This window comes from Polyodon spathula, chromosome 16, assembly GCF_017654505.1.
Source record: "Polyodon spathula isolate WHYD16114869_AA chromosome 16, ASM1765450v1, whole genome shotgun sequence".
Classification (NCBI taxonomy): Eukaryota; Metazoa; Chordata; class Actinopteri; order Acipenseriformes; family Polyodontidae; genus Polyodon; species Polyodon spathula.
This window is the reverse complement of record NC_054549.1, coordinates 19,989,486-20,004,519: the sequence shown is the minus strand read 5'-3', so window position 1 is coordinate 20,004,519 and position 15,034 is coordinate 19,989,486. Positions and strand designations below refer to the sequence as shown.

General features: G+C 41.7%; 1 pseudogene; it reads left to right on the top strand.

The window, feature by feature from the left end:
* Window positions 1-15,034, top strand: part of LOC121328963 — a 46,190-nt pseudogene that overhangs the window by 1,261 nt on the left and 29,895 nt on the right.

The following is a 15,034-nucleotide window of genomic DNA, read 5'->3' as shown; positions in this document are numbered from 1 at the left end:
AAGGGTCCGGGGGGGAGGTCGTGGAGCCAGCGCAGGGACCGACCTGACCCCGAGTTGGAAGCCATGGGAGCTGATTTCTTAGCTCGCTCCCGTGACTTCCAACTCGAGCAAGGGCATGACGACGTGCTGGGCAGGCTCGTTGACCAAGCAGCGGTGGTTAATGGTCGGGTGGTCGAGCTCAGATGTGCCACCACGTACCCCCACTTTGAAATTGATCGAAACCTGCTGTACCGTGTTGATAAATTACCCCAGACCGGTGAAATACGTCATCAGTTGTTCATTCCTCAGCCCTTTAAGGAGGATTTGTTGCAGCTGGCTCATGCTATTCCCCTGTCTGGTCATTTGGGAAGAGATCAAACTAAAGCAAGGCGTGTGTCACGGTTCTTCTGGTTGGGGCTGGATGGTGATGTCAAGCAGTTTTGTGAGCGTTGTGGGGAATGTCAGAAGGCCAGCCCTAGAGCTGTTCCACGAGCCCCACTGGTGCCTTTGCCCCTAGTGGAAGCTCCGTTTGAGCGTATTGGGATGGACATAGTTGGGCCACTGGAGAGGCGCGCGTCAGGATACACCCACCTACTTGTCATTCTGGATTACGCTACGCGTTATCCAGAGACTATTCCCCTCCGATCTATGTCTGCTAAGTCTGTTGCCAACGAGCTTGTAAAGGTTTTCTCCCAGGTGGGGATTCCCAAGGAGATACTAGCCGATCAAGGCACCAATTTTATGTCCCGGCTAATCCACAGAACATGTAAGCTTTTGGGAATTAAGACCATTAGGACCTTGGTGCTTCATCCTCAGACCAACGGTCTGGTGGAATGTTTTAATAAGACCCTTAAGAACATGTTGCGCAGGTTTATTCGTAGTAATATGCGTTACTGGGACCAGCTGATTCCTCCCCTTCTCTTTGCGATCAGAGAGGTACCCCAGGCTTCCACAGGATTTTCACCATTCGAACTGTTGTATGGGCGGAGACCCCGGGGCGTGCTCGATCTGGTCAGAGAGATGTGGGAGGAGCAGCAGGACAATTCGACCAATACCGTCTGGTATGTGTTGTACCTGCACAAGTGTCTTGAGTCCGTTGGGAAATGGGCGCATGACAATTTGCAGCAGGCACAGCACAGACAGAAGACACAGTATAACCGAGGAGCCCAGTTGCGCACATTTCAGCCGGGGGATAAGGTACTTCTCTTATTACCCAGTTCCGAGTCGAAACTCTTGGCTAAGTGGCAAGGACCCTTTGTAAGGTACTGCACGCAGGAAATAAAAATGTACATTATAAATATCATATGGGAGATATTGAAATTGGAGAAGGAATCTATGAAAAAGACCTAGGAGTTTTTGTTGACTCAGAAATGTCTTCATCTAGGCAATGTGGGGAAGCTATAAAAAAGGCTAACAAGATACTCGGATACATTGTGAAAAGTGTTGAATTTAAATCAAGGGAAGTAATGTTAAAACTGTACAATGCACTTGTAAGACCTCATCTTGAATATTGTGTGCAGTTCTGGTCACCTCGCTATAAAAAAGATATTGCTGCTCTAGAAAGAGTGCAAAGAAGAGCGACCAGAATTATTCCGGGCTTAAAAGGCATGTCATATGCAGACAGGCTAAAAGAATTGAATCTGTTCAGTCTTGAACAAAGAAGACTACGTGGCGACCTAATTCAAGCATTCAAAATTCTAAAAGGTATTGACAGTGTCGAAGAAACAAGGACCAGGGGTCACAAATGGAGTTTAGAAAAAGGGGCATTCAGAACAGAAAATAGGAGACACTTTTTTACACAGAGAATTGTGAGGGTCTGGAATCAACTCCCCAGTAATGTTGTTGAAGCTGACACCCTGGGATCCTTCAAGAAGCTGCTTGATGAGATTTTGGGATCAATAAGCTACTAACAACCAAACGAGCAAGATGGGCCGAATGGCCTCCTCTCGTTTGTAAACTTTCTTATGTTCTTATGTTCTTATGTTACACACCAGGTTGGGAAGGTGGACTATGAGGTCTGCCAGCCGGAGCGACGGAGAGAGAAACATAGTTATCATATCAACCTCTTAAAGCCTTGGTTGCAACCAGAGGCATTGCTAGTGGCGCATGCAGATGACGTTTGGTGGCAGAGTTTCCGGACGTGTTCTCTTCTGTCCCGGGACAGACTCAAGTAGCCCATCAGCACATTGATATTGAGCTGGGGGTAATAGAAGAGTCCCAAAGTGACTGCAACAGTCTAGTCGTTTTAATCGATAAGACAGATGGGTCAACTCGATTTTGCATTGATTTTAGATGAATCAATGAGAAATTGAAATTTGATGCTTATTCGATGCCCCGGGTAGATGAGTTGCTGGAGCGTCTAGGCACCGCTCATTTTATGATGACACTGGATTTAACGAAGGGGTACTGGCAGATACCCCTAACCCCAGAATCTAGAGAGAGGACGGCATTTTCGACTCCCTTCAGGTTGTACCAATTTAGAACCATGCCCTTTGGGTTGCACGGAGCACCCGCCACTTTCCAGCGGATGATGGATCGCAGCTTGCGGCCCCATCAGAAGTACGCCGCTGCTTACATAGATGACGTGGTTATCCACAGTGAGGATTGGCCGAGTCATCTGTGTAAGGTAGCGGCGGTGCTGCAATCCTTGCGGAAGGTGGGGCTCACAGCTAACCCAAAGAAGTATGCCATTGGGAAGAGTGAGTCGGAGTATTTGGGGTATCGAGTAGGGGGGGCCAGATCAGAACGCTGGTTGCTAAGGTGAAAGCCTTGGCTGACTGGCCGGTTCCTACAAACAAAACCCAGGTGCGCCCTTTCTTAGGACTAGCGGGCTATTATAGAAAGTTCATTCTGAGCTTCGCTACGCTCGCTCCTCCCTTGACAGACCTCACCCAGAAGGCTGCCCCAAATACGGTTCAGTGGACGGAGTCATGCCAGAGGGCCTTTCTCGCCTTGAAGCGGAGGCTGTGTAGTAAGCCAGTGCTATGCAGCTCGGATTTTGGTAAGAGGTTCGCCCTGCAGATGGATGCGTCAGAGACAGGTCTCAGGGCAGTGTTGTCTCAGGAGGTTCGGGGAAGCGAGCACCCAGTCCTGTATATCAGCAGGAAGCTCCTTCCCCACAAGCAAAATTATAGCACCATCGAGAAGGAGTGTCTCGCAGTAAAATGGACAGTCGAGTCGCTCCGGTACTACCTCCTGGGGCGACACTTCACCCTGGTTACAGATCATGTCCCCTTAGCATGGCTTCACCGGATGAAAGATAGCAACGCCAGAATCACACGGTGGTACTTGGCCTTGCAGCCCTATGCCTTCAGGGTAGTCCACTGAGCAGGAAAGCTGCATCAAAACGCAGACTTTTTCTCTCGGGAAGGCATGGGGTTGTAGGATTTTCGAATGAACCGGTGGTGTCATTCTGAGGGGAAGGATATGTAGCAGGGGGAGATCTGTGCTGACTCTGCTGGCGTGTTCACAGTGCTGCAGGAAGAGGGCGGCAGTTGTCCAACAACCACCTGTGAGTCATGGCAGTGACATGGGGAGGTGGGAAAGTGGGTGTGTGGACTTTCCCCCTCTCTAAATGGCTGAGAGGCGAGTCTTGGGGAGATTGTTAGCCCTATAAGTTAACGCTCTGCTGTTTCATTGTCCCTTCTAGCACACAAACATGCTGCATACAGCAAATGTAAGGACATTGTCATAAATAAAAGGGTATTCCTAGTTAGTAGAAAGTAGTGCACAATGATGCACACAGTGCTTGAAGGGGATATGGGCAATTTAAAGAGTAGGCTAGCTGAAGTATATTTCCCAAAATGCATCTGGTGGGCAGACTACATTTCCTAGAATGCCTCCATGTTGTGGAGTAGTGTTTAGTTTGAAGTTCAGTGCTGCAGAGCCCTGTAGCAGCTGTCAGCTAGCATTGTGTAACGTCTTTGTCAGCAGTTTTGCACGAACCTTCTGCAGTCATGTTTGCTCGTTCTATATGTGGATCCATGCTACACAGGGGAATATTTGTTGGAACTCTGGTTTTAAGTAAAAGTGCCAGGATTAACCCGAGCTGTGCGAGGCCACTTGCTCTGCACACACCAAGCAGGGGGGAGCCGCTTCTTTCAGAGGGATTCCTTTTCCAGCTGGCCCCATATAGAGGGCTGTCTGGATCCCGTTTCAATGTACCACCAAGTGCTGAATTTGTTGCAAGACCATCAGGGATTGCTTCCATGTTTAAGCTACCTATCCAGGACTCACCTGTGGGACTTGATGCCGCTTTTGTGGGGGTTCCCATTGACACTGGCACCTCCAATCGCCCTGGTGCAAGGTAATGTTATGTTATAGTTCAATCTCTTTTAAGTCTTTAACAAAACATTTTGCCTGCTGATCCAATGGCCATTGCAGGGTGCCACTTCAGGAAGAAGTTGGTTGCTATCGGCTGATGACTGAAATTAACGCAGTATGTTTATATTTTAAATATTTTGTCACAGTGTTGTATATGGAATTGGTGACCATCTCTTTAATTGTGTAAAGTTGTAATATGGGAAAAAGCATGCTGCAGCTTCCATGCTCAGTGTTAGCAACGTCATGATCTGACAGCATTCAAATTTGGAATGTCATCTACAAACTTTGTTGTGAAGCAAAAAACTAATTATTTTGCTACAACTTGAAATGGGTAATGTTCACAGTACCCCGGGAGCAGAGGAGGCAAGGGAGGCAGTGTCACTGGAAGCTGATTGGCTGTTCGTACTCAATCGTTTTCTAAATATATATTGGAATGTTATTGCCCATATGTGTATTGTTGTGTAGCACTATAATATAATAATGTTCAATAAAACAAAATTAAATGAATTTAAGAAAATTACATTTTAACTAAACCCCAGATTCAACAATCCTATATTAACAGCAATTCTGACTCCTCAGAGGAGGCAAGTCTCTATTACAAACTCCTATCTGCTATGAAGCGCAGTACTAGCAGTAGCAGATCACGTGATTTGAGCACAGGTTTTAATTGAAGGAGCCACTCAAACCCTCCCGCCCCCTGCTGAAGCACTGCTACTGAGTGTGGTCCATTATGAGTGAAGTGTTAAATAACAGAAATTGCAACATTTGGTTTCGCTTTCCATTTTCCTTTAACTCAACACACAGTGCTGTGAAAAAGTATTTTCCCCCTGTCTGATTTTCTGCATTTTTTTTTTTTTTTTTGTAATTAAATTTTTTTCACCCCCTACCCCTTCGTTACACAGGTTGACGATAAATAAATGAGCAGTGCTATTGATCATAACAATAATAATTTCTTAATTGCAGTTGCCAAGTCTCTCCACATCAGTAAGGTGGAAGCTTTGACTCCATTAACTCTGGCTGAAGACATCTCCAAAAAAATAATGTCTAAAAACACCTGTAGCCAGTGCTGCATGGAGAGTTGGTGAGGAGGGCGCCAGCGCTGCACAATCATTTTCTTTGCGGTAGTCATGCTTACTAACCACAATCTATCTAATCAATTCATTCTCAGAGAGAGGAAATTTAGAAACATCACCCAGGAGAAAAAGTGCAGGGTCCAGTGGGAAGTGCCTTCAGAGAATAGCAGAAATGGAATTGGCTGCCTGCCCCCAAAACATCAGAACATCTGGACAGTCCCATAGCATATGCATTAGAGTGCCTGGTACTCCGAGCGTGCACAAAGTACAGCATGGGTGGGGGGCTAGCCCCCTAAAATGTCTTTTACAAGGGGTCAAATAAGTGCTGTGGCATATTTTAAAGAGGCAATGCAGGCAGGAACTGATGATGGTAGTAGCGTCCATCTGTTCAAATCCCCCTCAATTACTATTTAACGCGTTTGTGTAATTATTTTGAGCAGTTGTTAATATGGAGGGATGTATCTCAACTTTTAGTAATGACTAAAGCTAAGGTTTACAATTTTAGAAAAGCAAACTATGAAGATATGAAAGAGACTAACAGAAGTAGATTGGAGTAAAATAGAGAAAACACCCACAGAAGGATGGTTGTTCTTCAAAAATGTAGTACTAGAGGCGCAAAACAATTATATCCCTAAAGTAGACAAATCTAAATGTAAAACTAAATTGCCAAAATGGTTTAATAGATCAATTAAAAAAAATATTCAGCGAAAAGGCACTTTACAGAGCATTAAAAAAGGACCAAAAAGAAAGTACGCAGAAAGAGTACACGGAACTGCAAACGCAAGTCAAAAAGGAAGTTAGAAAGGCCAAGAGAGAAATAGAAATGAACATTGCTAAGGAAGTGTGGCAGGCTTGTGAGTAGATAAAGGCCCAGAGACAGTCTGGAGTTAAAAATAACTATTTTATTATAAACACAAAAATGAAAGGGCACAAGGGCCAAAGCAAAGCAATTTAAACACAAAATAAAGGTTTCCAGGCTGGGCAATGCCTTCACTGGATTTAAAAAATAAAAAAATAAAAATAAAAAATAAAAATAAAAAAATAACCACAAACACCAACCCGCTTCCTCAGCTCCCTCCTCCTAAATGAGGAGCAGAGGCCTCCTTTTATGTCAGGTGGCTGGGCGCTGATTGATCGTTAATTAAACTAATCATCTAATCAACCCCAGCCACCTGAACACAATGAACCAAGGCAGGTAGGGGAATTTAACCCCATCCCTGCCAATTTCTAAAGAGCAGAGCTGTGCTCTGCCACAGGGAGCTAAAACCAATTCCAAAATGTTTTTCCAATATTACAACAGCAAGAGAACATTCAAAGAGGAGATTAAATGTTTAAGAGATACAAATGGCAAAATCGTAGATGAAGAAAAAAAATAGCAAATATATTAAATGATTACTTTTCACAAGTTTTTACAAAGAAAGATACTGACAACATGCCCCACATGTCATCCAGTTCCTATCCAGTTTTAAATAACTTTAGCATAACTGAGGCAGAAGTGTTAAAGGGACTAGGAGCTCTTAAAATAACAAATCCCCTGGGCCTGATGAGATCCTCCCAATAGTACTCAAAGAAATGAAAGAAGTAATTTACAAACCGCTAACCAAGATCATGCAGCAGTCTCTTGACACAGGGGTGGTACCGACAGACTGGAAAATTGCAAACGTAATACCGATCCACAAAAAGGGAAACAAAACTGAACCAGGTAACTACAGACCAGTAAGCCTGACTTCTATTATATGCAAACTTATGGAAACTATAATAAGATCCAAAATGGAAAATTACCTATATGGTAACAGTATCCTGGGAGACAGTCAGCATGGTTTTAGGAAAGGGAGATCGTGTCTAACTAACTTGCTTGATTTTTTTGAGGATGCAACATCGATAATGGATAATTGCAAAGCATATGACATGGTTTATTTAGATTTCCAGAAAGCTTTTGACAAAGTCCCGCACAAAAGATTAATTCTCAAACTGAACGCAGTTGGGATTCAAGGAAACACATGTACATGGATTAGGGAGTGGTTAACATGTAGAAAACAGAAAGTACTGATTAGAGGAAAAACCTCAGAATGGAGTGTGGTAACCAGTGGTGTACCACAGGGATCAGTATTAGGTCCTCTGCTATTCCTAATCTACATTAATGATTTAGATTCTGGTATAGTAAGCAAACTTGTTAAATTTGCAGACGACACAAAAGTAGGAGGAGTGGCAAACACTGTTGCAGCAGCAAAGGTCATTCAAAATGATCTAGACAAGATTCAGAACTGGGCAGACACATGGCAAATGACATTTAATAGAGAAAAGTGTAAGGTACTGCACGCAGGAAATAAAAATGTACATTATAAATATCATATGGGAGATACTGAAATTGGAGAAGGAATCTATGAAAAAGACCTAGGAGTTTTTGTTGACTCAGAAATGTCTTCATCTAGACAATGTGGGGAAGCTATAAAAAAGGCTAACAAGATGCTCGGATACATTGTGAAAAGTGTTGAATTTAAATCAAGGGAAGTAATGTTAAAACTGTACAATGCACTAGTAAGACCTCATCTTGAATATTGTGTGCAGTTCTGGTCACCTCGCTATAAAAAAGATATTGCTGCTCTAGAAAGAGTGCAAAGAAGAGCGACCAGAATTATTCCGGGCTTAAAAGGCATGTCATATGCAGACAGGCTAAAAGAATTGAATCTGTTCTGTCTTGAACAAAGAAGACTACGTGGCGACCTAATTCAAGCATTCAAAATTCTAAAAGGTATTGACAGTGTCGACCCAAGGGACTTTTTCAGCCTGAAAAAAGAAACAAGGACCAGGGGTCACAAATGGAGATTAGACAAAGGGGCATTCAGAACAGAAACTAGGAGACACTTTTTTTACACAGAGAATCGTGAGGGTCTGGAACCAACTCCCCAGTAATGTTGTTGAAGCTGACACCCTGGGATCCTTCAAGAAGCTGCTTGATGAGATTTTGGGATCAATAAGCTACTAACAACCAAACGAGCAAGATGGGCCGAATGGCCTCCTCTCGTTTGTAAACTTTCTTATGTTCTTATGTTCTAATGGGTCAAACAAAACCTGCCTTGGTTCATTGTGTTCAGGTGGCTGGGGTTGATTAGATGATTAGTTTAATTAACGATCAATCAGCGCCCAGCCACCTGACATAAAAGGAGGCCTCTGCTCCTCATTTAGGAGGAGGGAGCTGAGGAAGCAGGTTGGTGTTTGTGGTTTTTTTTATTTTTTTTTTTGATTCCAGTGAAGGCATTGCCCAGCCTGGAAACCTTTATTTTTGTGTTTAAATTGCTTTGTTTTGGCCCTTGTGCCCTTTCATTTTTGTGTTTATAATAAAATAATTATTTTTTTTGAACTCCAGACTGTGTCTGGGCCTCTATCCACTCACCAGCCTGCCACAGCTCCCTTAGCAATGTTCATTTCTATTTCTCTCTTGGCCTTTCTAACTTCCTTTTTGACTTGCGTTTGCAGTTCTGTGTACTCTTTCTGCGTACTTTCTTTTTGGTCCTTTTTTAATGCTCTATAAAGTGTCTTTTTTTGCTGAATATTTTTTTAATTGATCTATTAAACCATTTTGGCAATTTAGTTTTACATTTAGATTTGTCTACTTTAGGGATGTAATTGTTTTGCGCCTCTAGTACTACATTTTTGAAGAACAACCATCCTTCTTCTGTGGGTGTTTTCTCTATTTTACTCCAGTCTACTTCTGTTAGTCTCTGTTTCATACCTTCATAGTTTGCTTTTCTAAAATTGTAAACCTTAGCTTTAGTCATTGCTTTTGGGGTTTTAAAAAACACTTCAAATGAGACCATGTTGTGGTCTGAGTTTGCCAGTGGTTCTCTGACCTCTGTTTTAGTTATTCTATCTTCGTTATTTGAAAAGACTAAATCAAGGCATGTCTCCCCTCTAGTGGGTGCCTTGACAAATTGTGTTAGGAAGCAGTCGTTTGTTATTTCTACCATTTCTATTTCATCCTTTGTGCTACCTATTGGGTTTTCCCATTTTATTTGGGGGAAGTTGAAATCCCCCATTAGTATGGCTTCTCCTTTGCTACATGCATTTCTAATGTCATTGTATAACAGATTATTGTGCTCACCGTCTGAATCTGGCAGTCTATAGCATGCTCCTATTATTATGCCCTTTGAATTTTTGTCTGTTATTCTGACCCATATTGATTCGGTTTTATTTTCTTTGTCCAGGTTTAACACCTGGGCTTCAAGGCTGTTTCTTATGTATAGCGCTACCCCTCCTCCTCTTCTGTCCTGCCTGTCTTTCCTATACAGTGTATACCCACAAATATTATATTCGTCCCCATCACTCTCAGACAACCACGTTTCTGTAACACCTATCACATCATAGTTACCTGTTAGTGCAGTAGCTTCAAGTTCTAGAATTTTGTTTCTGATACTTCTAGCATTTAGATAAATACATTTAATGGTTGTCTTACCTGAGTTGTTGTTCTTGTTTTGATGCGGTCTCCCTTCTGTTTTTTTGTTGATTTCTCCCCCCTTCCTTTCTAGTTTAAATGCTTCCGAACCTGCTCGAGGATCTTTTCTCCGAGTAGAGATATTAGGAATATTTAAATCTTGTAGGAAGGCTTTGCAGTGGCCAGGGGATGGCTGTTTGTTGGAGAAGTTTAATTTTGCAAAAAAGGATTTAAATGTTTTTTTGATATCTTTTGGATTTTATTTGAGGATTGGATTTATCCATTTGGAATTGAAATAGGGTGTTCATATCAGACCCCATAATCAGTGAACACTCTATAAGTGGTAATAGTTATTTGGTAAGCCATGGAAAGAATAAAAGGTCATAGATGGTGGGTGCATAAATGTTGACAAATGTCACTTTCTTACCCTGAATGGAGGCACAGCAGAAAGCTAATCTGCCAGTGTGATCAGCACTGACTCTCTGAATTGTTAAATTTCTGCTTCGTTTCATCAGTATTAACACGCCTTTTGTTCGAGAACCATCTCCAGAAGCAACTATTAGTTTATATCTACTGTTCTCAAGTCAAATTGTATCCTTTTGCTTTAAATGAGTCTCCGGTAGAAGAGCTACGTCAACATTTTTCCTTTGTAAGAGATCCAGGACCCATGTTTGCTTAAATAGTGAGTTTAGCCCTCTAACATTGAGGGATAGCCTGTAATATTAATCATTATCAAAGAATTCCAAACACCATCAGGGAGTCTGAAACATTTGAGCCTGGGGACAGCATGAATATAAATGTTCTAAGTATGTAAGATCACAAGAACATTTATGGTAAGAAACAGATAAAGTGGAAAACCCATGTAACCCTCCCCCAGATCCCCTCTGTAGCAAACACCTGTGACGAACACGATGCGATGTCAAGCATCAAACATCAAACAAATAGGAAAGTCTATGAACTGGTTATGTAATCTAGAGAGGTTAAGCTTTCAAATGATATAGGATAGACTTTGAAATGATATAGGATAGAATTTGCCCCGCCTACCGGTAATGATCACCCAAAATTTTGAGCTTCAGCCCACATACTATTAAATCAACAAAATATGATGTATATTAAAATACTTCTGGAGGCTCCTGGTTTTGAGTGTTGTCAGGGGGTACACTAGGGTGGAAGGTAGGTTCGGAGGCTCCTGGTTTTGATTGTTGTCAGGGGGCACACTGGGGTGGAAGGTAGATTCAGAGGGTCCTGGTTTTGAGTGTCATCAGGGGGCACGCTAGTAACAGCTCCACACTGCACATTGAGAATGATATCATTACCAGGTGTAGTTGCAACTTCACGCTGCACATTGAGAATGATATAATTACCTGGTGTAGTAACAGCTCCACACTGCACATTGAGAATTATATCATTACCAGGTGTAGTAGCAACTCTACACTGCACATTGAGAATGATATCATTACCAGGTGTAGTAACAGCTCCACACTGCACATTGAGAATTATATCATTACCAGGTGTAGTTGCAACTTCACGCTGCACATTGAGAATGATATCATTACCAGGTGTAGTAACAGCTCTACACTGCACACTGAGAATGATATCATTACCAGGTGTAGTTGCAGCTTCACGCTGCACATTGCAGCATACTGACATCTATATAGTGAGCAGAAGTGCACAGCAGAGAAGATTCATGGAATTATTTTTGTTTGTCTCTAATGGTCAATTTTCCAACTTTCATCAGCGAAAGGGGTGAGAAGTAATTGATATGAATTCCCTTTTGAATAAAAGGTAAAGAAAGATAGCTCTTCTTCATGTACAAATGTCTGTACCCCTAGCATTGTGCATTGTGTGTATTTACAGCATTGTGTGTATCTTCAGCATTGTGCATTGTGTGTATCTACCACCAAATCCAAGGAGGTTGTATGAGGTTGTATAATGCACAAGTGAGTATTGTGTTCACTTCTGGTCACCACAGCACCAAAGTGACATTGTAGTCCAGCGAAGAGCAACCAGACCAATCCCAGGTCTAAAAGGAATGAGCTCCGAATCTCTTTAGCCTTGAGTGAAGAAGAATTAGGAGAGACGATTGAAGCCTTTAAAATCTTAAAAGGAGTTGACAAAACTAGCCTTAACTAATACTTTAGCAGCACAGAAACCAGGACAGAGGACAGCTGGAAATGCAGTAGGTCAATTTCACTCCAATGGTCTAGTAGCATTACAATCACGTAACCCTTCAGAAGAGGAAGTGATTGGGTATGTGGAAGTGACAGATTATTTGTAGGATGATTGATTATACAATCTGGGTTATTGAATGTGTTTGCAGGTTTGGACCTCGTCAGATCAGAGCTGAATCCTCCATGAGGAGGGCTTACAATGGCGGCACTCGTGCTGCCCCGTATGAGTCTCTGATGGTTGCAGATATTGGGGACATGAATGTCAACATGTACAACCTGAAAGACACCTGCAAATGAATCAGAGAAGCCTACCAGAAGTTTGTTGCAGGTGGCTGTATTCCATTAACACTAGGTAAGAAATGAATCCCAAAGAATTCAAGTGCTAGAGTGATATCAACAGATCAGGGCTGTGATTTCACCCTTACTCTGCATTCATACTAAACATGGGCTTAATAATATTAATAAAGATAATGACCTGTGTGTAATGTCGGTGTGCCTTCTTAATGGAATCTGAGACCTGTGCCTTTAGTAGAATTCTCAGAAACATGTGGTACACAGCAGCATAGCCACACCCTCGGCAGCACTCTGCACAGCTCGACACAACACAGCTACACTAGACTGCAAGTCAGCCTCAAACGTCGTCTAAACTGGAGTTTCTTTCTGCAAGAATATTGTCTTAATTAACATTAAAAATGTGAGTCGAAATTGTGTCTTGTTAATTAAGTGAACAGAGATAATGACAGTTTACGCAGTTTCTCTTCAAGTATTACTGTATAGCTTGGTATTAAACATTCATTCATTAATGGAAGTGTTGGTAGACGTGTTGGGATGGTTTATCACCTTAATGAATTAGTCGTTTAGCAGACACTTTTATCCAAAGCTTAATGAAACCAAGTAGCCAAAATTTTTCTGAAACTACAAAATAGTAACTTTGCCTCCAAGTGACTTTCAAACGACACTGAAGGATTTTCTATGGAAATGTCTATTACCACATTTCAAATGGCACTGAAAGATTTCATATGGAAATGTCTATTAAACATAATACCGATCCACAAGGGAGACAAAACCGAACCAGGCAACTACAGACCAATCAACTTGACTTCTATTATATGGAAACTAAAACAAAATCCAAAATGGAAAATGACTTCTATGGCAGTGTCCTGGGAGACAAGCAGCGTCTAGGAAAGGGAGATCGTGTCTAACTAACCTGCTTGGTTTTTTTGAGGATGCTACATCGATAATGGATAACTGCAAATCATATGACATGGTTTATTGAGATTTCCAGAAAGCTTTTGACAAAGTCCCGCATAAAAGATGAATTCTCAAACTGAACGCAGTATGGATTCAAGGAAATGCATGCACGTGGTTAACGTGTAGAAAACAGAAAGAAAAACACATGGTATTAGGTCCTCTGCTCTTCCTAATCTTAATGACTTAAATTCTGGGATAGTAAGCAACCTTGTTAAATTTACAGAGCACACAAAAATAGGAGGAGTGGCAAACACTGTTCCAGCAACAAAGGTATTTCAAAAGTGAGCCAGACAGCATTCAGAACTTGGCAGACAAAAATATGGCAAATTACATTTAATAGAGAAAAGTTTAAGGTACTGCACACAAGCGATAAATGTGCATTATAAATATGTAGCGGGGCCTTAGGTCTGTTAAATATGTAATAAATAATTTATGGTAGCGGTCTACGCCACTGAAGGCACCCCCTTCAGATTCAGTTCAAAAGGTCAGGGTTCTTTTGTTTGGCACGGGAATGAATTTAGACAAGAGAAAAACATAAAGCAAGTTCAACAATTTATTTTTCAAGGGGAGAATATTAATAACAAACAATATTATTTTCAAGGGGAGAATTCAAATAACATACAATAAAAGTTTAAAATGCAGAATAAAACATTATAAATCCAATGGGGTCTTTCTTTGATTTCTTTTGTAGGCCCTGAAGCACCCTAAAAATCAAGCTAGCAACTATAAGAGTAAACTAGCCACTACCTAATCCCACTTACTATTTCAGGCACCTCAATTGCACTATGCTTTTAGCCTACAAGAGATTATCCAAATTTATGGCCAATTCTGAATACAGATTTTTGACTTGCAGTACCTTAAGCACCCACTACAGGCAGGGGTGCTAAAGAGCACTTTAATTAGCTGGCCAGTGATATTTAAATAAACTTGATCTCCCCCAGCCCCCCACTAAAACAATTAATCACAATACATAAATAAAAAGAGACAATAGTTAACAAAAGTTGGCCAAATAAGAATTAAAACAAACAAAAAAGGCTGCTAACTGCGTGTTTAGTTCAGACCTGTCTGCACACTGTTATCAAAGTCCAGTTCAGTCTTTTTCCTTTCTTTCGCCGCATTTCCCTCGGTTGGGCTGGTAGTCTTTCAACTGCAAGGCGTACATTCAAGCAAGATCAGCAAGACCCAGCACACTTGGAGAAGCTGTATAGGCACGGGGATGGGTCGTCATCAGCACGCACTCTCAGTGTCAGACCAGGAACAGGAACCTTCAAGAAAAACAGCCAGTATCAGGCGTGGAACAGGAACCTTCAAGAACAACACCCAGTGTCGGACCAGGAACAAGAACCTTCAAGAATATCACCCAGTGTCAGGCAAAGCAGCTTGTGTTTAAGAGACAGAAACCAGACAGTAATTAAAACAAACCTCATACAAAACAGAAACTAACCTTCAAACACAACACTCATCATGCAGCATCAGGCAAAGCAGCTTGATACGGATTCTGGTGGCTTTTGAATCTACCGGGAGCTAAGTTTGGGGGACAGGCCTCTTGCTTTACAACCAATCGTAAGATCTTACAAATCATTCCATTGAACCTTGTTGAGCTCTATAATATGCTGCTTACCTGCCATCAAATTAAGAAAATCACTCATGCAAGACAAACAATTAAAAATGTGCGCAAAAAGTAAATAGTTATAATAATAAGTAAAAACACACAATAAATATAAATACTGTGTTACAAATGCTGTATTTGAGATACTGAAATTGAAGATGGAATCTATGAAAAAGATCTAGGAGTTCATGTTGAC